The following is a 22,283-nucleotide window of genomic DNA, read 5'->3' on the forward strand; positions in this document are numbered from 1 at the left end:
AAAAACTTTTTATTAAGTCAAAAAGACTTACCAATGAGATGTTTCCGGAACCCTTCAGCTATTAGCTTGACCTTCGGAAATTACCTGAAATTATAGCCTCTTGGCTTCCCACAGACGAGAGAGTTCATTTCTTAGGTCCAGGCATTCTCTCTGTCTGTCTCACATGCCTGAAAAACTCTCCTTCTTCCAGTCCCAACTAAAACCCCACCTTCTACAAGAAGCCTTCCTCAAACTTATCAATTCCAGTGCATTCCCTATATTAATTATTTCCTATTTATGCTGTATGTAGTTTGAATATACTTCTTTGCATATTGTCTCCCCATTGGACTGTAAGTTCCTTGAGGGCAGGGACTGTCATTGTATCCCAGGAACTTTGTACAGTGCCTGGAACATAGTAGGTGCTTAATGAATGTTTACTGATTGAGATATAGATAGATATACTATATATAGTCATATATGTATGTGTCACCTCCCCAATCTGCTAAGATACTTTAGGGCAGGGAATATTTTTTATTTCTGTGTCTCCAGAAGCAAAGTGGTGCAGTGGATAGAGTCAGGAAGAACTGAGATCAAATCCAGCCTTGGACACTTACCAGCTCTGTGACTCTGGGCAAGTTACTTAATCTCTATCTTAATTTTCTCAAATGTATACTGGGGATAATGATAGTATCTACTTCTCAGGGTTGTTGTGAGGATCAAATGAGATAGTTTTATAAGGAATCTAACAGTGCTTTGCACACTAAAGGTGCTTAATATATGCTTGTTCCTTTCCTTCTCTTCAGTACTTCTGCCCCTTCTAGTGGCTAGTACAATGCCTAGCTTTTTTTTTTTTTTTTTGGGTGAGGCAATTGGGATTAAGTGACTTGCTCAGGGTCACACAGCTAGTAAGTATCAAGTGTCTGAGGCCGAATTAGAACTCAGGTCCTCCTGAATCCGAGGTCAGTGTGCCACCTAGCTGCCCCCATGCCTAGCTCTTAATAAACGTGAGTTGATTGAGAGAAGCCAAGGGGACCATAGCTAGGCAGTGCAGTGGAAAGAGCACTGGGCTTGGAACCAGGAACACTCATCTTTCTGAGTTCAGATATGGCCTCAGACACTTACTAGATGTGTGACCCTAGGCAAGTCACTTAACCCTATGTGTCTTAGTTTCCTCATCTGTAAAATGAATGGGAGAAGGAAATAACAAGTCACTCCAGTATTCTTGACAAGAAAACCCAAATGATGTCACAAAGAGTCAGACGCAACTGAAATGACTCAATAACAACAGCAAGAAACCACCAAAAGGCTGCAATTTAAAGCAAAGGCTAGTGATGACTATAGGGAGCAGTGCAGAATTGCAAGAGATTAGGATAGAGAACTGTGCCTGGCCAACACCTACTGGGAGTCATGGAAAAGAACAGAAGGAGCTGGCTATACTGGAGAGTTGCCCTTGTCACACAATGGATGGTGTAATGAACTGTGCCATGTTAGAGAGCAACCTCTGGTGATACTTACTTGGGGTTTTGAAGAGCTGGATGACCACAGTGGAATATAATTCTATTATATCATCTCTTGGAAGAAAGAGGCATTCCAGGGGGCAGCTAGGTGGTGCAGTGGATAAAGCCCTGTATTCAGGAGGACCTGAGTTCAAATCCAGCTTCAGACACTTGACACTTACTAGCTGTGTGACCCTGGGCAAGTCATTTAACTGTCATTGCCCCGCAAAAAAATTAAATTAAAAAAAAAAAAAAGAAAGAGGCATTTCAGGGCCAGTACTAGGGTGGAGAGCAATGCTTGGTTACAGCTACTGAGAACAGTAGTAAGTTCCAGAGGGAAAATAACCTGCCTATTTCATACCCTGACTGCCTGAGAATTTGCATAAATCTTTAGGATATTTAGGATAGGCTCTCTTATTAGAGGGTGGCACATTAAGATCATATGACCTAAGATTCTTTTTTTTTTTTCAGGGCAATGAGGGTTAAGTGACTTGCCCAGAGTCACACAGCTAGTAAGTGTCAAGTGTCTGGGGATGGGTTTTGAACTCAGGTCTTCCTGAATCCAGGGCCAATGCTCTATCCACTGCGCCAACTAGCTGCCCCCAATAAGACTTAAGATTTAAAGCTAAAAGGAGCTTTGGAGGGCATCCAGGTGAACCCCCTTTTTTTTTTTACAGGTGAGAAAACTGAGTCCCAGGCAGGTTATGTGATTTGTTCAAGGTTATATCTGTTAGAAACCCACAGACCTACAATTTGAGAATTTTCTCTTGTCTTCCTCCTCAGCATACTAGATGATGTCAAGTACTGATTTTCCATATGAGGCTAAGAGCCAAAGAAGTAAAAAATTCTATAAAAAGAACAAAGGACTTTCTTGTTGTAAGAACCTCTGACATAAGGGTTAGAGAGTCAAATCGTTGTTTTGTTTTACTTTAATCAACTAACAATGGACAGTAAGAGTTTGTTATCTCCATCTACCTCTGCCAGTCAAGTATGAGGTATGTGATTAGCTAGAGAAATAATCTGAAAAATTCAGATTGTTCCTTTCATTTATTTATTTTTTAAATCAAGGATATCCTCCATGTATACATAGACAATTCTCATAAAGATTTTCTGGAAATGAGGTGGCAAGCTTATGTATCAGCAGTTACTAATCTCATCAATTGCTTTTTTCGGTAATTTTGTTATCAGCAAATCTTTTCTATGCTTTTCTGAATCTTACTCCTTGTTATGACACATGGACTTACTCCTTGTTATGACACAGTGACTGCCTTTAAAACCGAGTAACCCTTAGAATGTATTTCTCCTTTCTAAATTCGATTAGGACTATTTAGCCTTCTTGACTTAGATTTCTTAAGTACATTTGCCATTACCTCACATAGTACATTGGGTACCCATGTTGTTGGAGTAAAAACCCCTAATGGTGGAGAGTGTTGCAGTCGGGCCCGTGGGGCTTTAAATGTGCCCAGGTGTTTATAATATAGCTGTTCTATCACAGCTGAGATCACCATGAGCTCCACAGCAGCCATACCACTCAAGCCGCGGGGCAAGAATAAGAGAATGCTAGGGGCAGCTAAGTGGCACAGTGGATAGAGTACCGGCCCTAGAGTCATGAGGACCTGAGTTCAAATCCAGCCTCAGACGCTTGACACTTACTAGCTGTGTGACCCTAGGCAAGTCACTTAACCCCAATTGCCTCACCGAAAAGAATAAGAGAATGCTACAAAACAGAGAGGCCCCTTATGTCTCTGGTATATTCTTCTTCTAGATCTGAAAGACATCCCAAAGCCAATAATACTAGAAGCTGTGCTTTGGCACAATTCAAAATGATTTCCTTGCCTTCAGAAAGAAATCATTGCATATAAATAATCACATGGCTTAGGAATGTAGAATTGGGCAAGGAAGCAGCAGTATTTTTTGTTTTGTTTTGTTTTTTTGTGGGGCAATGGGGGTTAAGTGACTTGCTCAGGGCCACACAACTAGTGTTAAGAGTGTCTGAGGCCGGATTTGAACTCCGGTCCTCCTGAATCCAGGGCCAGTGCTTTATCCACTGTGCCACCTAGCTGCCCCCAGCAGCAGTATTCTTCAATTAAATAAGAAGCAGTGGTGGCAGCTAGATGGCACAGTGGATAAAGCACTGGCCCTGGATTCAGGAGGACCGGAGTTCAAATCCGGCCTCAGACACTCTTAACACTAGTTGTGTGGCCCTGAGCAAGTCACTTAACCCCCATTGCCTGGAAAAAAAAAACAACAACAAATAAGAAGCAGTGTGTTATTAGCAGAATTTGGAGTAAAAGCACCTGGGTTTGAATCCCAGCTTAAAAATTGAAAACCCTGTGACTTTGGCCAAGTCATTTAATTCTCATGGGTCTTGATTTCTTCATCTATAAAATAAGGAAGCTGAAAATGGAACATATCAGAGAATGACCTTCCTAATAAACCATTAGAAAATTTTAAAACAAAAAACTAGGATGGCCAAATGTGCAAATTGGATCATCAGACCTGAGAATGATTGGATAACATTTTATTTAATATCTGGGATGTAGGGGATATTCAGGGAGGACTAGCACCTCTGGTGTGAGGGCCCGCTAAGTCCTTTTCAGGGCTGCTCGTACACATTTGGTGTCCACCTTCAATCTAACTCTCACCTGTGGCTCCAAGAAGCAATAACATGAACATCGGCCACACCCTGGTAACTTCATCTTGGCAGGCGGGCTAAACCAGATTGAAGGAAACATCCAGGCCTCGAATTTGTCAGTGAGTTAGAGGGATGTCTACCCCAAGCATGTAAAGCCCTCCTCCCCTAGTGGAATGAGATGGATGAGAACAATTGGTTTCAATGGCCATGAAGGAAGCTGAAATAGGCATGCCTAGAACTTAGTCAGACATTGAGACATTGAAGACTCCAAAGTCATCTTGACTTTTGTCTTGCCACTGGACTTCGATAACTCAGGAAGAGAGAGTGAGGCTGATGACTTTGCACAGCTCTACCTCACTTAGATCCAGTTCATGAACAAGTCAAGACATTACCCCATGACCGTCGCTGGTCCTTTTTGAAAAACAAAGGACAAAAAAAAATTTAATAACTACCTTCCCATTTTTTCCTTTTTCCCCCTGTTTTTTTCCACAAGTTAACAACTATTTATTCAAGTGAAAGTTCTGATAGTTTTGCATAAATACTTTTATATATTCATTATGGGCTATGCACAGCATGATGAGCCCACTATGAAATAATGTATGCTATCATTATATATAGGTGCTGAAGGCTAATGGCTTTAAACATGGAAAAGTCATATGGGGTTCAAAGGCATATATGAAACAAACAAACAAAAACAAAACAATGACAATGACAACAAAACCTTTCAGGCCTCCATCAATCACTTACAAAAAAAATCTCAAAAATTATACAGCCTATTTACATGTCTGCTATTGTAAGATAGGGAGAAAAATCCGAGGAAGAGACACTGGGCAGCAGAGAAAGGGACACTATTCCCCACACAACAATACAGAGCGGATTTCTCTGAAAAGAGCTAGCAAGTAATCCATTATATCTGAGAATTGCGCAGAGGCCTGATTAGTGACATACACTCTAGCTAGCAGTCAATGGTAGTAGCCTTGGGATCCCTGACCTAAAAAAGCTTTCTAAGCTGCTAAAAAAGAACAATAAAGCAATTTTGCCAGTTGTATTTCAGTGGATATCCCTGTCATCTTGGGGACTGGGGCTTGGGAGCTGGAAATAGAATTCCCTCATTTTAATTTGCTTGGTTGGCCCATTTCCCTTGAGACAATTCAGTTGAACAATTCTTCCTGAACCACAGGACCTCAGAGCTGGAAAAGACTTCAAAAGACATTGATTTTGAATTGAGTGATCCCCTCCAAAACATCCCCAACAAGTGGTTATCCAACTTCCACTTAAAGACCCATTTCCTTCTACAGCTTTGATAGGAAGTTTCTTCTGCTTCTTGGCAACTTTTGGGTGCAGATCTAACAGTCCTGGTTCTGTTATATAGTGTCAAAGAGACCGTGGGATTCATATCTTATATATGATAGATTTTTAAAAACACTATTATGTCAACCCTCAATCTTCTTTTTTTCCCAGCCTCTATCTCTTCAACTGATCCTTGTATACCATGATTAATAATAATAATAGTTAACATTTATTATATAGCATTTACTATGTAGCAGGCACTATGCTAAATGTTTTTAAATTATCTCATTTGATCCTCACAACAATCCTGGGAGGTAGATGCTATTACCCCCATTTTACAGATGTGGAAGCTGAAGCAAACATAAGTTAAGAACACATTTGAATTCAAGTCTTCCTAACCCTAGGCCCAGCCCTCTATCCACTACATCACCTAGATACCCTTCTCATCTTGTTCTTTTCCGGTCACTTTCTGTTTTGTTAATGTTTTCCTAAAATATGGTACCCAGAATGAAAAGGATATTCTGACTATCGAGGAAAACCCAGATAATTTTTGTTATCATTGTGCTTATTTTGAACACCATGACTATTAATGTAATTATGTGATACCACTAATTCATACATACCTTGCTGTACCTTAAAACTCCCAGATCTTTATCACAGGGGTTGTTGTCTGAACATATCATACTGGATTTTGTTTTTCTTAAACCCAGCTAGAACTCTACATTTATTTCTATTGGCTTTCATCTTGGTAGAACTTCAGATGAACCTGGAAGAGGACAAAGGGCAAAAGAGTAGCAGTGTGGTAGGGTGGCTAGGCACAGATTCCCTTTTTTCAAATCCCTCTTCATATACCTCCTATATGTTTCACTTAACTCTTCTCTGAGTCACATCTGTAAATGGGGGCAATAATACCTGTAGCACCTCCCAGGGTTGTAGTGAGGATCAAATAAGATAATACATGTGAGTCAATTCTTTTTTTTTTTTTTTAGTGAGGCAATTGGGGTTAAGTGACTTGCCCAGGGTCACACAGCTAGTAAGTGTGTGTTAAGTGTCTGAGGCCGGATTTGAACTCAGGTACTCCTGACTCCAGGGCCAGTGCGCCACCTAGCTGCCCCTGTGAGCCAATTCTTAAACCTTAAGACATTGTTTACATAAATGTGAGCTGTTATTGTTGTTAATTATAAACAAAATCATTTTCTTTATTTCGTTATTTGTAAATTTGTGAGGTTCTACATGATGTTAAATCCATCTTATACATGTTTTGCAGCAGAGAGGAGGTCAAGAATCACCCAATTTTCAGAACTGCTGCAGAGGGATAGGGACTGAACCTATGATTTCATTGATGTAATGAATTTCTTCAGGAGGAAAATCCCTCTACCTATGCAGGATGGAATCTTTACTGCAACTGATGGTGTTAGAGTTGGTTGGGGAATGAAAGGTTACATGATTTGCTCAGGATCACGCAGCCAGTAAAAGTCAAAGGTGAGACATAAACCCAAGTCTTGCTTCCCAGGACAGCTCTCCTGGTGCAGAGTAAATGCTTAATACTTGTTAACTAATTGATGTATAAGAAGTAATTTAATTGTTGATACTATAAATATTGAGATCCTTATTCTATGACCAATGTTATTGGAGGAATGGAATCATATTAATATTGACATTTTCACTATGAATGAAACCAGAAGACAAAATGAAATTATTTAAATTAGGGAGGAAAACAAAGGAGATTGGAGAGGTTGGTATTTAGCATGTAAACAAAGCACATGTGATAAATATTTCTAAAAAGGTAGCTGTGAAGATAGCTACAGCTTGTGCATCAACATCTATAGTAGACAATAAAGAGATAGAAATATTCTATAAAGCTCTCAGTAAGACCTTCTGAATTACATCAGCATATATTTTGTTACTTAATGACGTCAATGAAAACACAGATATACGGGAGGGCAGTGAAAAACATGACTCAGGAATAGGAAAAGAAAAGACTGATAGCCTTTAGCTATATTAATAGCCTTTCAGAAGCCATCATTAATGCTAGAAGACAGGGAGAGCACCAAATATCACCAAAAATGAAATTAATTTTAACAGGAAGGAAATAATCATCTAACAATGCAGGAATCATTTCAGAATCATCTCTATGTGCAATTCAGACCATTTACTTGTTAGAACAAAGATAGTAATGAATACTGAATTAGAAGAATAAAAATGGGAAGATAATATGACATGCATATCAAACAACTCTCCCAACATGACCTACTGGAAAAAAAAAACATTGATAATGAAAACTGGGAAATAGATAAAAGAGAAGATGCCAACATAGATTACCCTGTTTCCTCAGGAAGTTTAACCATTCACAATGTAGAAACTGAAAGAGCCTAAAAATCACTTTAGCTGGAAAATACTTCATCTCCCTGCCAGGGGAAGAGATGTTATCTTTAAGGATAACATCAGTTGAGAATATAAACTGATTTAAAGTTATTTTGAGTTAAGGTAGACAGTGTATTTCTTAAAACTGTGGCTAAAATGAACTTCACCTTGTTTTTATATCTGCTGTAGGAGGTCTGGTTGACCCTCAGTGCTACTGACCACAGCTTCTGTCTTGCAATCTTCCTAGTTCAGGAAGTTATATATAATGTGTTATATTAGGTAGCTAGGTGATAAAGTGGATAGAGCCCCAGACTGGGAGTCAGGAAGACCCAAGTTCAAATCTAGTCTCAAATACTAGCTGTGCCACCCTGAACAAGTCACTTAATCTCTGCCTGCCTCAGTTTCTTCATCGAAACAATGTAGATAATAATAGTTCCTACCTCCTAGGGATATTGTGAGAATGAAATGAGATAATATTTATAAAGTACTTTGAAAACCTTAAAGTACTATACAAATGCTAGCTAATAACAATAAACATTGATGATGATGGTGGTGATACTAATGATGGTGATGGTATGTATGACTTCCTCACTTAAGGCTTATCCTCTCCCCTTCTCCTCAGGGACAGAGGGTAACCTCTTTTCTCTATATGTCTCTTTGCAGGGGTGGGGGGAGGGGGGGAGGAGGGAAAGCAAGAGAAATAACACTATTGCCTGCAAAGATAGTCACCCTCCCTCTCAATGCTGAAATATCATGTGGTATACCAGTTGCTATACTACTGCTGAAACTTCAACATAAAAAGGTTTAATCTCACCCTCCTCACTGCTCCACCTCCTTGCCAGCAACCTTGCCCCTGCTATCCTTTCTTGATCTCCCTAACCCCTCTTTCCCACTCCTCTTTATGTTTTGTCTTACTTTATTAGAATGTAAGCTCACTGAGAGTAGGCTATTTTGTTTTCTTGTATTTCTGTCCCTGGTGCTTAGTACAGTATTCATCACATGGTAAGCACTTAATAAAGACTCGCTTGATTGATCTATCTAAACTGATGACAACAAGCTGCTGGTCAGCTGTTTTCTCCTGTGTCTGCTACTCTGCATATCTCAAGACCTTCATGAAAGACCTGTATTCTAGAACCTCCTTTTTTCCCCTAAGGCTTTCATTTCCATCCCTCTTCCACAGGGATGTATTAAAGAGCACTCTAATAACTCTTTCGTCTCTTTGTACTTTCAGAACTCTGTGAGTAGAAGAATGCTGCTCATTTCTGACACTTCCTTTCCTCTTCTCTCCTCTTGTTTTTTCTCATGGCTTCTAAACTCAGGGCATAGATAAGAATCATATTTGCCAATAACTCTTCTCTCTCTGGCAAAGCATGTCCTGTCATTCTAATGACTACCCTCAGGGAAAGGAGGAAGCTAGTTAGCTCTACCTTGACCTACTAGACTCACATCTCTTCCCCTGTAAAAAAAAAAATGAATTTAACTAGCTAATCTAGTCTTAAAAATTATAGAACTGTAGTTATATGAAAAATTATAAGTTTAGAAAAATTATAATTGGGCCATAAGTCCTGCCATGGTCTCCATTCAAATGTGAAAATATTTTATTAACTACTTGGTCTAATTTGGGGGGACTAATCTGACCGGGGATTAATCTGGGGATGTTTGACTCACTGGCTATCTGACTGCTATTAATTTAGTATGGGCCATTTAAAAATTCCTCCACACTGCTCCACTCCCAAAATGGTAAGCAAAAGGTTAAGAAGCCTCTTAATTAAATAATCAAAGCAGAATTTATTTATAAAAATCAATGTAAATGATAAGGGTTAAGAAATGCAAATTATATTACCTGTCTGCATTATATTACCTGTCTGCTTTTAATTAGGGCCTTTGCAACCTCTTGCCTTAGGGTATGCTCCAGCTTTCTCCAACCTCTTTGTACCATCCCGGTCCTCTGTGGCCCCCCTCCCCTGCACTGAATAGCCCCCTGCTTCACTCTAACTTCTCTCTCACTACCATAGGGATGAACCCCTGAAAAGCTCCTTCCTCCATACCACTCCTTCCTCTGCCTGTCTCCTCTCTTACTGTCTTCTTAAGCTTCCAGCCTCTTGCATCCTCCTAGTCCTCTGGCATCCCCGCTTCACTCTCTCCCTAGCTCCCCTGTATATATGTTCCTTCTCTCCCCTCAAACCTCGGGCTCTCTGTGCCCCCGCACACACCAAGCTAATCCACCGGCCTCACTAGGGCTGTGCCCAGTGGTGCTCAAGGGGCCCGTGCCCCCTGCTGTGCACCTGGGACCTCCACCTGGGCAGGTCATGCTAGGGCCTGGCAGGACAAGCCTGGGATCTCAGGGCACAGGGCACCTCCCCTCAGGGCGTAGGGAGCTGGGGCTTCTTTTTTTTCCCCCCAGCCATCTGACCTGGTGTCCTGAAAAGCCCACAGGGCTTTTTTGGCTCTGCTGAAGTAGAGGGGGAGGGGCACCAGCCCCTCACACAGAAAAAACCTCTGAGAGTCTAAGGCTTTTAGTTCTCAGCCCAAAGGCAGGATCCCAAAATCAAAATAAACTTCCACACCCCTAGGTTACAGTGGATTTGTACATCAAGTGCTATGGTCAATTCTTTGTGGGAAATGGAGGCTGAGAACTTATTCCTGCTGATTCCAGTTTGGAAAAAGTACGTTGACCCAAAGTGAAATCAAAGCAGGGGTTATGTTGCCTCTGCCTGTACACCATTAACAGTAAAATATACTATGCCTTGTAAAGCTATTCATTCCTCAACAGCCAGATCCCTATCACAGGAACTGCTCAGTCTACAACAGTCTCCTTCCCAGCCTCAGTCCCATTGGCAACTGCAGAATTCCAAAACTTAAAAGTTGGAAGGAATGTCATTGGCCATCTGATTCAACCTATACATAAAAAATGACCACCATAACATACCTGACAAGTGGTTGTCCAGTCTTAGTGTGAAGGCATTTAAGGAGAGGGAGCACATTACTCCTTGAGGCAGCCCACGCCACTTTTGGACAGCTCTGATTGTCAGGTTTTTCCTGATACCAAGTACATTCTCCAGGCTCTTCACTATTCTAGTTGTCCTTCTCTAGACACATTCGTGCTTATCAGTGTCCTTCTTAATCTGTAGTATTCAGAACTGAACATGATACTTCAGGCTGCCAAGGGCAGAGTATGGTTGCCCCATTACCAGAAGCTAACGTTCTCTTAATTTAGCCCAAGATAACATTACTATTTTGTTTTAATACATCAGATTGTTGATATATTGAACTTTTTTTTCTTTTGCCTCAAAAAGTGATTTATTCAAAATCAAAAAAGGGAAAAAATGTCAAAGTATTCATCCTTTATTCCCTTCCTTCCATCCAGGTCTCTTTCCTTCGATTTCAGAAATCAGGCCCTTGGGTAAAATCAGTTGGGGTAGACTTCAGATAATATGAGCCACATTGTGAGGTATCTTATCAATGAAGATCTTATAGAATGTCTCAATTTTTCAAAGGGTCTTCTTGACCTCTTCTGTCATCATGTTGATGGATACCCTTGTGATCAAAGCATCCTCCATGTCCAACTCTATGAATATCATTCTCTCGGTTGGTGAGATCATATTTAATAACTAAAGATACTTGCTTCATATCAATGCCTCTAGCCAGTAGGTCAGCGGTGTTAAGAACCCAACTAGAGCTTGGGTGAAACTCCCTCATGATTATATCACAATCTTTTTGGCCCATGTATCCATGCATTGCAGAGCTAGTAAAGACATGAACATGCATTTTATCAGTCAGCCATTCCCTCCGTCAGCAGGTAATAGTACATATTTCAAATAAATCATGTAAGATATCTACTTCCAAATCTTTCATTCCACATTTATGTCAAACATTCACATGTCAACTCCTTCTTGACTGGAATGCTAATAAGATCCATCATAAACTCCTTGGTCACTTCCATATTGAAAAACTTGGATCTTTTTTTTTTCAGAACAATTTCTGTTTAACCCTTCTTCCCCTCTCATTTTCTATTTGTGAAATTGATTTTTTGTACCAAAGTTTAAGTCTTTACATTCATCCCTTTTTTATTCCATCTTATTAGAGTCAATCCAATTCTCTAGCTCATCAGGATCCTTTTGGAACCTGTTTCTGTCGTTCAAAGTGTTAGGTATCCCTCGCATCTTTGTGTCATCTGAAAATCATATGAGTATATCATCTATGACTTTCTTAAAGTCATTGGTAAATATGTTAAGCAGCACAAGACCAAGCTCAGATAGAAAGGGTATTTTACTGGAGTCTACTTGCTATGTTGATGTTAAACCATTAGCTATTATTTTTGAATGCTGACATCCTACAACTAGTTCTAAATATAATTTTATCATTCTCCTATCCTTATCTAATTTATCTTCTCCATAAGAATGGTATGAAAATAGGCTTTTCTAAAATCTAAGTAAAGTATACTCACAATATTTCCCTTATCTACTAGTTAAGTAATCCTATCAAAAAATAAAATTAAGTTAATACTACGTGACCTGTATTGATGAAGCCAAGCTGGTTATTGTAATCACTTCCTGGGAATTTGTCAACTATCTCTTCAATGATATGATGTAGAAATTTCCCAGGAATAAAAATTCACTAGTCTATAGTTTGCAGTTTTTGTTTTTCTACCCCTTTTTTAAAAATCGGGAAAATATTTTCCCTTATCTTGTTGTACCCTTTCCCATTTTCCATGATCTTTTGAATTATCACTGACAGTGTTTTGGCAATCACATCTGCCCATTCTTTCAGTATCTGAGGATACAGTTCATCTGAGCCAGATAATTTGACTTCATCCTATCTGTTAGTCATTTTTGTTTGGTCATTTCCAATGTAAAAACTCTTTGGCATAGAAAACAAAAGGTAAATATCAACTATCTCTTCTTTCTGTTTTCAGTTATCACAATTCTATCTACCCCAAACAAAAGTCCCATCTCTTCTTTGATTCTCCTTTTTCTCCTGATATCAAGACATTTTTTTTTTTTTGCGGGGCAATGGGGGTTAAGTGACTTGCCCAGGGTCACACAGCTAGTAAGTGTTAAGTGTCTGAGGCTGGATTTGAACTCAGGTACTCCTGAATCCAGGGCCAGTGCTTTAACCACTGCGCCATCTAGCTGCCCCAAGACATTTTTTTTTTATTGTTGTTCTCAACATCCCTTCATTCTGAGTTCTTTTCGTTCTTGAGACTTGTACCATGCTGTTATATTTATCCTCTGCACCTGGAGTTTCTTTCCACATTCTGTATTATTTCTTAAAAACCAAATTGGTTTGTATTCATAACCATTTCTTCAGAAAAATACCCCTTTTTTTTCCCATTGGAATTCCTTCTCTGTTTCTTTAAATTTTCATTCTTGAACACCTCCTATTCCTTCTGGACTGATAGTCCATGGGATTTTACCTATCTTTCTATGAACCCTCTGAAATCTGTATTCCCAAAACCTAGGGTACATATCAGACTATTCTAGATTTCCTTTCTTTCTCTATCATGATTTCTAGGAGAGTCATCACTCTCCCCCAGGGTTCCCATGATTCCCTCCCTAGCAATCAGATCATCTTGGATAGCACAAATCATACCCAGAATAGAATCGTCTCTTTTTGATTCCTCCACTTTTTGAATGATGAAATTATCACTAAGGCAAGTCAAGAAATCATCAGTTGCTTTGCTTTGGGCAGAGAGAAAACCCCCAAAGATATTTGAATAAGTGAAGTCCCTCATCACCACAATATGCTAGGCTTGTGAACTCTTTCCCTAGCTCCTCATTTATTTCCTCTATCTAGTAGTTCTGTTGTATACTCTGATGACCAAATTATTTCTGCTTCTCTTCTTTATCAGCCCTCCCAATTATCTGCATACTTTCCAACTCTGGTTCCTGGATTTCCTACATTCCACACACATATACCCTTTACCCATGGAATTTTTTTTTAATAAGGGGTACCCATACAGAACTATGATCTGGTCAAGGATTTCATATCAAGTCCTAGAGACATCTTTTGAGGTCAAATATGCTTTAGCATTAGGACATTCCATTCTTCTTGTTTGTTGCCTAACAAAAATAAATTTTAACCTAAGTATTCAGGCATGAATGGTGAATAGACCTTAACTGCCAGTTTGTACTGTTGAAAAAGGCTTGTATCTGGACTCATTGCCACTTAAGAGGAATGAGAGGAGGGGAAGAATTAGGAGAGCCTGTCAAATGAAAGGTTCTACCCTCTCCCATCTCTGTGCCTGTGCATTGACTATTCCCCATTCCTGCTATGAATTCCCTTCTCACATTTGCCTCTAGTTTCCTTGAGAGCTCAGCTCAAGTGCCACCTTCTATGTGAAGCCTTTATCTTATACTTGCAACTGCTAGTAAACCTCCTCCCTATACCCCTATTATGTTTTCATTTTGTACATACCTTTATATAGACATGTCTCTCTCAATAAAATGGGAATCTTTGGGTGGCAGGGACCATTTCCAATTTGTCTTTGTCTCCCCAGTACCTGGCACAGATTAGGTGCTCAATAACCACTTGTTGACTGAGCTACAATGAATAGGAAGAATAGGCTTGCAGTCAAGAGATCTGGGTTCTAATCCCAGTAGTGCCTCTTAACCAGAAATGGAACTTTGAGTGAGTCCCTAAACCTTGATTTCTTCACTTATCCAAAGAGTCAGTTCAATTAGATCAGAGGTTCTTAGAGTTTTTTTGTGTCATGAACCCACTTGACTGGCATATGAAGCCTATGGATCCCTTCTTAAAATAATAATTTTTAAATGTACAAAAGACAATACAGAGAATTACAAAGGAAGCCAATTATGTTGAAACATCTTTCAATTAAAAAAATAAAAAGAGTTCATGGACCTCAAGTTATGAACACCTGGGTTTTAGATGATTTCTTAGGTGCTTTCCTGACCTAATATTCAGAGATATATTCAAGATAGACATCCCTACAGTATATGGGTCATGCAGAAATTCCCCTTCTGAGCAATATTCAAGATAGCTGACCTCCATTCATCTTTCAATTTCGCACCCGTCTGGGACAACATTCATTTCTGCAGTTCAATTCAAAAATATTTATTGAATGACCACCACAGTGCTAAGAAATGTGGATTCAAAGACAAAATCGTTTCTTCCCCTGAAGATGATTACATTTTACTTATGTTTACAATTGAAGGAACAGAGTCAAAGATAGGGTGTCTTTTCCTCCAGTGTACCAAGGGCTGGGCAGTCAGACCCAGATGTAGGCAATAAGGGGGTACATTGTCTATAGAAAATTTAGAAACAATAATAAAGCCTACTTTTTTATTATCAATCTATTTTTTATCATCACCACATACTGGCAAGTCTAAAGGATGTCAGTGATAAAATACTCCTCCCTCCCCAAAATAAATATATTTTGTTGAACTCAATTCTAAATAACATGGACTCAAAGGATGCATATTTGTTTCAAGGGAAAATTCAGAACAGCATAGAATTGTTCAAGCTGGTTTTAAGGGCACAGTTCGTGCCTCCAACTCCTGTGGTACAACATATTCCTATGTTTAAACAGTAGAGTCAAAACAAACAATGATAGCACAGTGATTGTAAAGACAAAAGCAGAACTTCCATGACTTCATTTGTCATTCTGTGTGACTACTTGCGAGTTTTTGTTCATATTTTAAATTTAAACAGCAAATTAGAATATGATCTGGGGAATGTAATTTTTTGTAAGTGGAAATTTTAGTTCAGATATGAAATATTTTATTAAATTTGAACAATATCTTTAAAGTAGACATTTATCTTTTTATTAATTGTTTTTAAAGTGAAGAATCAAGCAAATGAAATGTGACATCAGTGGCAGGATTTACTAGTTGCCTAAATTATACCTCTTATAGACATTTTGGTTTTACTAAAATTCACCTGTGTGTTTGGGGACTCCCAGAGGTCCCCACTGGGAGAGCCAGCCCAGAATCAGGAAGTTACCTCACTCAAAACCACACCCACCCGAAAGCCTTGTTTCAGAGGATCTGTTCTCTGGGCTCTGATCTCAGCAGGACTGCACCGAACCATTCTCAAATCCAGTGAACCAATAGATTTGAATGATGCTAGCCAATTAGCATTGAGGAATGTGTATGGGCGGGCTCTTCTCCTGCCTGCAGCAAGCTTATATACTCACTCTTTTTGGCTGGGGAACTTGGTGAGAGCAGATGCAACGCCCCACTAGGGTTCTCCATTTTCCTCTTTTCTCTCTCTTCTCTTTGCTAGCTAGGCTTTCCTATCTTTCAGAGCCATGTGCACTCTCTTTACTAATATTTAATATACCTTAATAAATGCTTAATGCCCCAAAACTGGTGCAGTAGCCTCTAATTTCTAAGTAAGAAATATATGGTAATCCCCCGCTAATTTTCCCTAAACTTGGGACAGAAATAAGGCGACCACATATAGTTTTACTTGCCACATCTGTGAAGAGAGGTTTTTAAAAATTAATCTCTACTAAATATATTTATGTTTAAGACGTTTCCCAACTAGTTGTATATATGTTGCTTTGTGGCAAAGAAACGTTTTTATTGTAAATGTATTTTATTATTTTCCAGTTACATGTAAAGATTTGGGTTTTTTTATAAGATTTTGAGTTCCAAATCTTTCTCCATCCCTCCATTCCTTCCCCCTCTTCAAGACAGAAAGCAATCTTATATAGGTTATCTATGTATAATCACATTAAACATATTTCTGCATTAGTCATGTTGTGAAAGAAGAATCAGAACAAAAGGAGAAAACCTCAAAAAACAAAACAAAAACAAAAAAGGAGAAATAGCATGGTGAAAGAAACTTTTTAAAATGAAAAGTTTTATTAATTTTAACACTTTATTTAATACTTTATTGTGTTCTTCAGTCAATTCTAAGCAAACACAGATTGATAATTCTGGTTTATACTCTCTACTAAACATGAATATGTGAAGATCAATTTTGAGGAAGCCATTGACAAACTTGCAGAAGTTAAGGTTCAAAAATGGAAAATGTAATGTTATTACTCATTACTGCAACAAATCAATATGTGGGTATACGTTTTTTCCCCTTTTAAAAAATAATGTGATTAAAATATTTTTTTACTTTTTTGTACAATAATATTTTAGTTTTAGTTATTCAATAAAAGAAAATTTTCACTGTTTCTTTTCTGGCCATTATTGTTAGTAATTTAATTTCATGATTATTTCTGAAAATGATTTTGTCATGTGGGTGTCTGGGTATCTGTTAGGTATGCAACTTATCTTTTCCAAGATCAAAGAACATGACAATTAGAAGGTTGGGAACCCTATTCAAATATAGTTTAAAAATGGCCCCAGTCACTTACTGTGACTGTGTGATCCTGGAAACCTGTTTGCTTCTATTTCGACTGCAAAATGTGAATAATAAAAGCACCTATTTCCCAGAGTTGTTGCAAAGACCAAATAAGAAAATATTTGCAATGAACTTAGCACATAGTTGTTCAGTCATTTTTCAGTTGTGTTCAACTCTTTGTGACACGTAGTAGGTGCTATATAAATATGTATTCTGTGAGAAAATGGGTAGTTGTCTCCTCTCAATGAGGCTATAATAGTCAATCATACTCTTCCTGACCTGTTTTTAGGACAAAGGTCTCAGATCCCCTCCTCCCCCTCTGGCTAACAAAATCATGTGGTTCAAGGAACCCTAGTCTCAATGAGGTCCACTCCAGAGTTATGCCCATATAAAGAAGAACTGGTTAGGGATGGGAATACTGCATTCTGATTAGCTAGTTTTTGTGTATAGATTGTAACCCTTGAGTAATCTGACAAATGATGAAAAAGGAGAGGATCCATTTGTGTTAGGGAACAAGGCCTGCAAGCCCCCTTTCTTTGCACCCACTAGCTGCACACTAGGGTGCCTCCTTCTCACTAGAAGGAAATAAAAGAGCCTTTGTCACATCGCTGCTGAGTTCCTGAGAATTGAGAAGAGGATTGTTTTCCCTCACATATTCCCTTCCTTTCTCTAACTCTCCCTCTTCATCCAAGAGGTATTTCTTGATCACATATCTTGGCAAGATATGTCGAGATGGTAAAGACCTGTGACCAAACCTTGTATTTCAGGAGTTTATGATATTTTGGAGGGGATGAGATGTATACACAAATAACCAGAAAAGAATCTAACATAGTAAAGGTGCCATATTTTAGTCTCCTGATATTGTACAGCAATTAGAATATTGAGTTGAGGTGATACCAGAAGGTTTCATGGAGAAGAAATACTGTGTTATTATACAATTTAGAAATGAAGGGGACCTTGGGATTCATCTGGCCCAAACCTTCATATCACAGATGAGGAACAAGTTTTTTGTTTTGTTTTGTTTTTTGTGTGTGTGAGGCAATTGGGGTTAAGTGACTTGCCCAGGATCACACAGCTAGTAAGTGTCAAGTGTCTGAGGCTGGATTTGAACTCAGGTCCTCCTGAATCCAGGGCCAGTGCTCTATCCACTGCATCACCTAGCTGCCCCAAGGAGCAAGTTTTTAGACACAAAGAATAGCATTAGCAAAGGAAAGGAGACAAAAAAGAACAGAGTATTTTGTTTTTTTTTTAATAAATAAATGTTGGAGAAAAATCAAACTTAAAAAAAAAAATAGGAGCTAGATTGTTACTACTAAGATATAGGATTTCAGGTGTGGTCCAGTGAAGGGCAGTAGGGGAAGCAGATAAGCCAGGTAAGAATTTTAAATCCCTTTTAATCTCATGATTCCACAACTCTGTGGTCTATGCTTGGTTTTTAGATTTGTGGAAGAGCTATCTACTACACAAATTCATTATTTCCTTCTTGTCTCGCAAATTTATATTGTTGCTTTCCCCCTCCACACTGCCCATATCCAAACAAATCAGAAAAATACCATGCAATTGTATGGGAGCTTTCACCAGTGCAAAGAACAGCTAACAATGTAAATTCCTTCAGCTTCCTCAGTCAGTGCTATTTCCTTCTTCTTTTATGTTTTCTTTCTGCATTACGTTCACATTCAGATTAACCACCTTTATAGATGGTGAGCTTTCATCTCTCTCCCTTTCAATTTCCTATATGATTTTCCCCCTGCATTTCAGCATTTTAATGTTCCTTCAGACATAAGGGGCTTTGGTTCACTAAAAATAGGAAAGGAACCCTAGATAATCTTTTTTAGCTGCACTGCCTAGTTTTTTGTTGGTGGTTTTTTGTTTTGTTTTAGTTTTTTTTTGGGGGGGGGGTCTGTTTCCAGGAAATGTACATGCTCTTTCTATTTCAATTTGGTCTGTTACTTATTAAATTCATAGTGGCATAACTTCCTAAGAAATTCCATACTCATGAAGAAATGCATTGTCCATCTACATATAGGATTTCTTGCTATTTGACAACAGAAAGAAAGAAGAGCTACACAATTCTTTAGTTAGTATTTTCTTTGTCCAGGAGAATGACCTTTGCTCTAGACAGGAGAGAACAAAAAGACTAACAGTGAGTTAGTTATATCCCAAGTATCACAAATCTAGAGCTAAATAGGACCTGAGAAATCATCTAGCCTAATTATATTTTACATTACCTATAATATCCAAATATGTCATCCCTTTTCCAACCCCAAACTACCTCTCCTTGAGAATCAAGCCTTATTTTTAAAAAATAAATAAAAGCAGAGAAAGGAAGATCAGAAAAATTAACTCATACACTGAAGAAATCTGACATTCTATGTTGTATTCCAAACCCACAGCAATACCCTATATCTGCAAAGAAGTGGGGGGTAGAGGGAAGTGTCTTCTCATAGCTCTTCTTTGATGCCAACAATACTTAGTTTTGACTGTTTTGGTTTTCTTTCCATTTATATTGTTGTAGTCATTTTGCATATTGTATTCCTGGTTCTGCATACTTTGCATAAGTTCATATATATCTTCCATTGGTTCTGTCATCATATTCATCATCTCTTACATAAGTGTACTATTCTATTACTTTTCTATACCACAACTTTTTTTTTTTAATTGCTCCACCATCCAATTAGAATCTACTTTGTTTACAAGCCTTTGTGACTAGATAAAGTGCTGTATTTGGGTGTATATTCTCTCATCATTGACTTTGCTGGGTTATGTGTCTATATCAAAGAATGTTGATATTTTAGTCCCTTTAGACTAATGTCAAAGCGTCGGTTCATGAGGAAAGAAAAAAAATCGCCCCTCTGGACAAAACTTTCCTCTCTTCTTTTTCTGTATTGTTGTTCGCATATTATTAGTCAGCAAAAGTTATTATATTCTTTTTACTGTTCCATCAAGGAAACATTCCGTTTCTTGAGGAAGCAAAGGGGGGAAATGTGGTAAAATATGAAAGTTTTTAACAGTCGGTTAGGATAACTGAAAGATGCCAGTTTTTCAAGGACCACCCTTTTGGGGAGGAGATGAACAGTCCGCCTGCTGCGCATGTCAGACTGCCTGCCGGGTTTTTGACTTCCGGGGTGGAGAGAACGAGAGTAGGCCCTTTTGCCTGCTTGGCGGGACTCCTGACGGCGCGGCACAGACTCTCTCTCTCCAAAGGTGGCCTTTTCGGTTTGGTGAGTTTTTATAAGGAATATAGACTAAGCTTAGACTTAAGACGATTTGTATTGTGTTTCTACTTTCCTATCCTTCTAATCAACATCACCTTGTGACTATCGTAACTATAAATAAAAAGGTCTATCTAGAAAACCAAAAGCTTCTTCCATTTACTAGTTTGGGAGATAAATTAAGGGAAAGGTTAAGTAGGGGAGATTTATGATCTAATATCCAATTTTAAATCTCACACTTAGCATAATTCCCAATTGCCTTCCAGAATGGTTGGACCAATTCACAGTACTACCAACAGTACATGAATGTGCCTCTCTAGACACAAAGATGAAACTGCCATTCCAAGGGCCCAATCTAGCCATGTCTTCATTCCTCTCTGGGCTCCACTTCTGACTATTCTTTCCCTACCGTGCCCCATACCTTCTTCCAACCAAACCTGTGGATTCCATTCACCTCCACTCTTCAAATGCTGCCTCTTACAGAAATTATTTGACTTGGGGCAAATCACTTGATCTCTCCGGGCCTCAGTTTCATCATCTGTAAAGCAAGGAGGTGGGCAGCAAGTTGGCAAACATAATAAAAGATGGGAACAGTCTATGTTGGAGCAGTAAAATCAACAAACCTTCATTAGAATACAACTACAAGCCAAACAACAACAAAAGTTGTTGCAACAGTCCCTCTAGTCTTTTTTTTTTTGGGGGGGGGGGCAGGGCAACGAGGGTTAAGTGACTTGCTGAGGGTCACACAGCTAGTAAGTGTCAAGTGTCTGAGGCCAGATTTGAACTCAGGTCATACTGAATCCAGGGCCAGTGCTTTATCCATTGCCCCACCTAGCTGCCCCCAGTCCCTCTACTCTAATGAGGGAATGCAGCACATAAAAGGAAGCTGAAGAGTGGAGGTGAGTGGAATCCACAGGTTTGGTTGGAATCATTTAACTCTGTTTGCCTCAGTTTCCTGATCTGTAAAATGATCTGGAGAAGCAAATGGAAAACCACTCCAGTATCTTTTCCAAGAAAACCCCAAGTGGAGTCACAAAGAGTTGGACATGACTGAAAAGCAACTGAACAATAACAAAAAATATATTAACTTAGTATATCTGAATTTATATGACTATAATAAATGCACATATCAACACCAACAAAGAAGGCAGAACACCTGAACTAGGAAGATATCAAGGCAGCTACAGTCAGTAGAGCTGAGAGTCTACCAACCTTTTTCCTATACTGTACCACCTACTTGCCTCAAGTCTTGTGGAAAAGATAGAGGAAATATGTGTCTATTCAACAATAATGCAATTAGATGATCTGCAACTGGAGAAATGGTCAGATTCAAAGAGTGGCCATTCAGAGTTCAACATCAACTTGCCAGGAAGTTTCTAGTGGAGTGCCACAGGGATTTGCACTTGGCCCTGTGTTGCTTGATATTTTTACCAGTAACTTGAATAAGGGAATAAGGGGCATATTCATCAAATTTGTGGATGATTCAAATACGGGCAGGAAGGCTAACATACTGGATGACAAAATCAGAATTCCAAAAGATCTTGACAGATTAAGGGCATATGCTAAATATAGAAAGAAAATATTCATGTGAAGTCTTAAAGTTAAGTATAAAAGACCAATTTCATAACTACAAGATGAGAAAGACATTGCTAACTAGCAATTTGAAGAAAATCTGGGAGCTTTAGTGGAACACATGCTCAATATTAGTCAGCATAATATGAGCTCAGGCAATCCTGAGCTGTACAAATCGGTCTAGATTCCAGAAATAAGGAAATGGCCCATCATTACGCTATACTCTTTCCTGGGCAGACCCCATGAAAAACATTATTTTTCATTCTGGGATCCCCCATTTAGAATGGACATTAGTAAGCTAGACAGTTTAACCAAGGCAGCAGAGGCCTTGAGTCCAAGTCGTGAGAATCAATTGATAGCACAAAAGATATTTGCTGCCCAGAAGAAAAGGCTCAGGGCAAACAGAATCACTATCAT

At 38.8% G+C, this 22,283-nt stretch overlaps 1 long non-coding RNA gene across 1 annotated transcript in view; it reads right to left on the minus strand.

The window, feature by feature from the left end:
* The window catches only part of LOC122734460, a 213,524-nt gene that overhangs the window by 107,875 nt on the left and 83,366 nt on the right, over positions 1 to 22,283 (minus strand). Inside the window, exon 2 of the long non-coding RNA XR_006354065.1 lies at positions 6,024 to 6,166. This is a non-coding gene — a long non-coding RNA (uncharacterized LOC122734460). The remainder of the gene's footprint in view (positions 1 to 6,023; positions 6,167 to 22,283) is intronic.

This window comes from Dromiciops gliroides, chromosome 1 (assembly GCF_019393635.1).
Source record: "Dromiciops gliroides isolate mDroGli1 chromosome 1, mDroGli1.pri, whole genome shotgun sequence".
In the NCBI taxonomy this organism is placed as follows: domain Eukaryota; kingdom Metazoa; phylum Chordata; class Mammalia; order Microbiotheria; family Microbiotheriidae; genus Dromiciops; species Dromiciops gliroides.